At 36.4% G+C, this 6,546-nt stretch overlaps 1 long non-coding RNA gene across 1 annotated transcript; it reads right to left on the reverse strand.

Annotated features, from left to right (window-relative positions):
• Positions 1–109: 109 nt before the first annotated feature.
• Positions 110–840, reverse strand: LOC125499708. Its single transcript, XR_007276672.1, has 3 exons — positions 703–840; positions 378–552; positions 110–251 (listed from the first exon to the last, which is right to left on the reverse strand). It is a non-coding gene; the product is annotated as an uncharacterized LOC125499708 (long non-coding RNA).
• Between the last annotated feature and the right edge of the window lie 5,706 nt (positions 841–6,546).

A 6,546-nucleotide genomic window follows, 5' to 3' on the forward strand; every position in this document is an offset into this window, starting at 1 on the left:
TTTATGAGTAATATTTTCGCAATATGAATATTTTTTATTGTTGTATATCACAAGGTTGTGTTGGTGCTGATACTTCCGTCGTCTACCACATTTTTTTCTCGAGACGTGTATAAGTATATGTTATCCGACTGTATTACATGCGTCGCCATATAATATCGCTATAGCTGTCCCAGTCGTTTATTTCCTCCTTCAGAATGCAAATGTATTATTTTATTTTATCAATACAATAAAATATAAAAATCTGTAAGAAACTGTCGAAAATATTATTAGGTATCAAGTAAATACCTTACATAGGATCTATTGTAAAGTGATACTCTGTACATAGATAGTGCAGGCTCAGGAGTATGAGAAAATAGTGTGGAAATCACCTTCATTACCTTAAGCGATTTGGTCACCCACCCCCAACCCGGCGAGAAAGAGTGCTCGTCAGTTACCACACCCTTCTGCAGTAACTACGAAAGCTGGGGTTGAGTTATATTGTCCTTTCTGAAGAAACTGATCACCTCAATCCAAAGAAAGGGAGAAACATAACTGTTATTTACGTTTAGTAATCTGAACCCCAGAAATGAGTTATACTATAGATATATTGAACATCAAATTATGTAAGTCTGCCTCTTATTGTTAATATCAATTTTTTCCCCCTGTATTCTCTTTTCAAATTTGTACCCTTTATTTTAGTTTTTCCCTCAAGTTTTTTTTTACCTTTAATCCTTTTCTCTTTAGTAGTAATAGTCGCTGCAGCCTCAGACAAGAACCACGTGGTTAGACTCGATAACGTAAGATAAGAAACACGCGACTTAGCAAAGCCTTCAGTTAGACGCTACTTACCGACCTGAAAACAAGATCACTTTTATATTATAAATACGCATATAATGTATACCTCTATACACCTGTATATGAAATACTGTTCAACTCACTTTATACCTTACCAATGAATCATTCATGCTGAATAGATAACGTCAACGCCTCTAATTGATTTATGAATCACCGTAAATGGGTGATAAAATACATAAAAAAAGATGGATCAAAGATCATCCAACGGTGATCTCTGTGCTACGATGCATCGAACGATCCAGTATGGCAAATTAGTATAATAACGTCAACAGGCGAATGCATTGCGATGTGAATTCTGTTTGTAAAGAAGAGACTATCATCATTTTTTTTTAAATACTATTAAAAATTTTTTTATTTCGAAATGCTTCATCTCGGTCAATATATTTCCATCATTACACCGAAAGTATTATTCGTTTAAACACTACTGATGTGTGCTATAATTTATAAGGATAATCAAATGCTAATGGAAATACACATGATGATAAATTTTACAAATCCGTTCGTGACCGATGACAGTCTAATTTATTCCGTTCCCATCAATTAACAATAAAATCTCTGTGTACGAACATATATATGTACATACAACACAGCTATGAATATATCAGAGTTGAGAAGGGTAGAAATTTTCACAAAATATTATATGAAGTTACGTGCTTGTTGATTTTTTTTGCTTCACTTCATTTTTATTATTTTTATAATAATTATAATTTTTTTTTGTGCTGGAAATATTTAAGAGTGACTCACGTCAGACTGAAGCCTAAATAGCAAGGTGAAGGGCGGCGGAGAGGCGTGGAATTTGGGTCAGACCACGTTCATGTGTACTACGTTCCTTCGTAATCGGCCCAAGACGATCGCCGTTGTGCGAAAATATATGTTTTTACCCCAGCTGAGCTTGAAGGGTGTAGCCGAAGGTGTACCGGCTATACATATACGTTGAGCTTTATAAGTATAATATGTGTATACAATCGAAGTACGTACCGCAACCCCGCAAGCTCTAAAAAAAACCATTCTATCATAATCTTCGTCATTATATCAAAGGAACAAACTTTTCTTTCCTAATTTAGAACGCGTTGTTTGAGAAGAAAAGGATTACAGAAATTTTTCCATAACCAAATTTCTAATATGCCCGTAAAAACTGTTTCTATTGAGTTAATTTATTGTATTATTATTTTTCTTTCTTTTTTTGAAAAAAAAAACTGGGATTTGATGAGGGGATGAAACGGCAACAAAATCTGAGTTGGTTGATTTTTTGCAATTAACATATTTAAATTAGAAAGTGATGATACTGGAATCATGGATAAACATTGATGTCGACTAGCATTTTTGTTATCATTGTTGCGGTGTCTGATTTTTGTATTTGCGGATATTCGATTTTATCCACATATTGCGCGACAAGTTTTTCTTATAATTTTGTTTTTCGTATGTTTTATCCGACCTCTCGCACGAATTCATGGACGCGGGAGGAAAGCTCGCAAGCTTGTGTGCCTGAATATTTACGTAGGTGTTGATCGTCAGGTTGAATTACTTTTTGGCGTGCGACCAGCCGACCGACCAACCTGTGTGGTTAAGAAACGCAGCTCTTGGCTGCCACACCGTAATTTAACTTGTCCTATAAGTTGTATATAGAATCACCTGATCTTTGGGGAATAAACTCTACTGCACTTCGTTCATTAAATTAACAGTCGAACGAGCTCCTAGTTGGATTTTATTTAGCTGACTATGATTCAAGCTTCGATCTCAAGAAAATCCGTCTTCATGTTTGTTGAACGACGATTTAATTTTTTTCTCACTATTTTTCCCTCGCATATGCGAGGGGATCGTATCATCGGATTAAAATAAATAGTTAAATTCTCTCAAGTGGGTCGCCCTTCACTCCCTGCAACATCATATCAGAGGCTCCTTAATAATACATTATATCTTTGTCTGAATCTGAGATAAATTTTAATGCAGAAAAGTATTTATGACCTTAGGACATGCACCGAGACTCTAATTGTTCGGATGACGAGCGTTTTAAGACGCGGAAACTTACACCCCTCGCTCTATACCGAGACGATTTTTATCAGTATACCTACCCCACGCGCACACGACGTTGTACTAGGAATATTAAGAACACAAAAAAAAAAACAAAAATTTACGTATAGACTAGAACTGCGTAGATGCAATAAAAGCATGGCAATAATAAAATAACCGTTGAAAACAGAGGGACAAAAGCTACTGTAATATGGGGAGAACATTCAACCGATATATATCAAAGATACTTGCGTCCCAAATTCCGCGGATAAATTTCTTTTGTCACGTGTATCGTTTCAAATTGCACTCTTTGAACGCGGTTATTCATATTGAGATTGGAATTAATCGTCGCAACTGAGTTTTGATGGCTGTTTACACGGTGGGTATAGCGACAATAAAAGGTGATTTATAATTCACGGAAGTGGAGGTGGGTGTAGAGGCGTTTACCAGAGTCAAGAGCTGCTGATTTTTCTGCCGCTGTGCTCTGAACATTGAACTCTTGTGAATCAGAAGTGGAACGCGCGTGACGACAAAGTTTGCGAGGGTGACATTTTCTAGGGCCACTTTGAAGCCACCCCAAAGTATCCAGCAGAGTACAGGGTCACGATACAACCAAGGCACGGTACAGAAGCGTAAATTTATATTTAGAATCAGATGTAGCAAATATATGTATGTGTAGGCATACATTTTTTATACAAGAAAGAAAAAAAATTAATAAACCAGAATCGATTCAGTTGATCGCGGCTTTACAGGTAGTATATGTGGACCATGTAAATTTGGAATTCGATTTTTATCCGTTGCACCTGCACAAAAAAAATTTATGAAATCGGGTAGATCATTGGGGCATGATTTCATCAAGTGATTATAAATAGGTTCAGAGAAATGGAATTAAGAACGGATTAGAATCAGAAAATGATTCGAGTAAAGAGAGAAAGAGCCGAAACAAAAATGATAAACTGTTCACTTACCCAACTCAGAATTTCCTTGTTAATTTTTCTTTTCGATTAATTCCAAGGAAACGGAAAAATGAATAGATACTCACATTAGACTTATTCTAACGCGACGAAAATGAGGTTTACAAACCCCGCTGTACATAATTTACAAATGTGATATGTATAGGTGCATATTTGCATATATTCATATGAGTGTATAATAAAAATCCCGTGTATACGTTATATATGAAACGATAAAGTGACTTGGGTATATAATTTTGCAGTTGGCATACAAATATCTAGAAACAGCTAAATAGTTCTATACACGCGTATACGTGCACGTAGAACACATGTATACGCGTTTCTTAGCTTATGTATTACTTGTAAATAGTTCAGCTGCTAAATAGAGAAAAATGGGTACTTTAATTTCTATATTTTCCGGAGCGTTATTATCCGCGGCTATAACTGCAGTAACTAGAACATATATTTATATCTATACAGGGTGGTGGATTTTTGAAGGTTCCGGTGAAATATTTCCTGAGCCAAGACGGTTATGAAAAATTTCTGAAGAAAAAGTTGTATGATATTAAGGAATTACATTTTTGACAAAAACCTACCGTCTAAAACTTTTTGAAATTGGTGCCACTAGATAAACCTCATCATGCACTAGTGTAGCATACGACTGACAATGAGAATGCGAAACAAGCTGACAATTCTTGGAAGTGTTCGTTTCGTTATCGTCTGTGATAGTTCAATCATTATCTATTTTACTATCAATGAAATTCGCACGACTCAGCTATGCTTAAAATGTGAGGAAATCACGCTATACATAACTAAATAGATATATAGGAATGACCTATATGTATACATACCTGTGAATACGATACACCGTGTACTCTATTTGGTAACATCCGTTTCTAATAAAACATTCCCGGAGGTTCTTGTTTCCTTCGCGTTTTTCAAGGGTGCTAGGAAAGCCGCAAATTTATAACTAAATTAGTCGGACTTGAACAGTAAGGGATTGCTTGAAATTCCCGGAGTATATCATCAACTCGCAACCACTTTTTTCATTTTCCTTTACTCGTGGTATCATAATTACACTCATCATATAAATTCCCAAATAATTGAATAATCGAAAGAGAAAGACAGACATAAAGTCATCAAAGCCGAGAAACGACCGCGAACTTGATATGAGTCTTGTATTGATCATTAAAATCGTCGTGCGTTAAAAAATTAAATAGCTCAACGCCGGGCCGTAATATAAAAATATACTTTAAGTAGTTCGGCCCAAGATTGGTCGGCCGCACGTTGGTCAACTGCCCGGCGGCTGCAGGGGTCGGTAGAGTTTGCTCTGCACGCGAACCTTTAAGAATATTGACTTCTCCACGCACGCACCATAGTATATACACGTCGCGTATCATATAATAACAACAAAAATAATAATCATGCCAATTATAATTATCCCAAAAATTATAATAATAATGACAACGAAAATAATAACAACCGTGATAAACCGGGGCACGAGGCTCGCGAGACTACATAATAAATTACAAATATACATACATATAGTATCGAAACCTCGGAAGAGATTATATTATTTATTATAACGCTGACCCAAATTACCAAAAGGATTTCAAGGTATCGCTGCTGTATCGTTTCCTGCACAACTTTCATTTTCATATAAGTGCTACGATAATACATATTATTATACGCATATAAATATATCGAAGAATCGTTGAAATTCTTTTTTCCTAGTTAACGTACGTAATTTTACCTCCAATATAATCATGTTACAGTTTTATAGCTGTTCTCCTTCAGCACTTTAGAAAATTTGTGGGATCGTTTAGTTGCGGATGATCGACTTTTACTTGAAATTATATACCAGTAACTAGTTTATAGATGTACATATGTACGTTATATTTACCTATGCTCAGGTATCCCATATGAATGTTCAGTTCAGGGTAAACTTTACGGTATATTAAACTTGATAGCCACATGGAAAATCAACATAATGGTTTTTCCGACTCCTGTTACACAGATTAGCATCCGTTCCAGGTTTACATAGGTACGTATACGTGTGGTACAAGTATGTACCGGTTAATGTCTGAGAAGGAAACCGGAAGTGCTGATTTTTTGGCTCTTCACGTTTTTTGTTCCAGAATCTCCTATTGAGTTCCTTTTTTTCTGAAACCAAAAAAAAAAACGCGACTAAAGTGCCTACCCAACGTTGCCTGAAACATAAATATGCTAATGATCCCGCAGACCGAATGAATACCCCTGCCGTCATCAGAAATCCGAATCAATCCCCTTTTTCGATCTCATCGCTCATCGTAGTCGCCACCTGCGCAGGCCGAGCTTTTTCACGGTGGGGAGCGATTCCAACAGTTCGATCAAAATCGAAAATGAATAATAACAAATTATGTGTATATTCCCTTCAACCTGTGATTCTTGAGAGCCTTGGCCGAATGATGATTTACATATTTTGGAAGCTTCTTCGGCATTCGCAGATGTAAAGAGGAATTTACTCGTACGGATTTCAAACATTCGGAAATAGGTCATAAATAATTATCGGATGCGAACAATGCCGTGATTTTCACAAGGGTGAGAAAATCAAACCCTTTGATTTTCGGGTAAAAGATCCGATCCGATAACGTCCCGTTTTTGTCAGCCATATCGTCTCCGGAAGTTATATCCAATCGGATAGGTGGGGTTTGGTCTCTCCCGTTTGTCCCCATTTCACATACCCAATGACATCTAGGCGCGAGAAATT

The sequence above is a fragment of the Athalia rosae genome, chromosome 1 (assembly GCF_917208135.1).
Source record: "Athalia rosae chromosome 1, iyAthRosa1.1, whole genome shotgun sequence".
NCBI lineage: Eukaryota > Metazoa > Arthropoda > Insecta > Hymenoptera > Athaliidae > Athalia > Athalia rosae.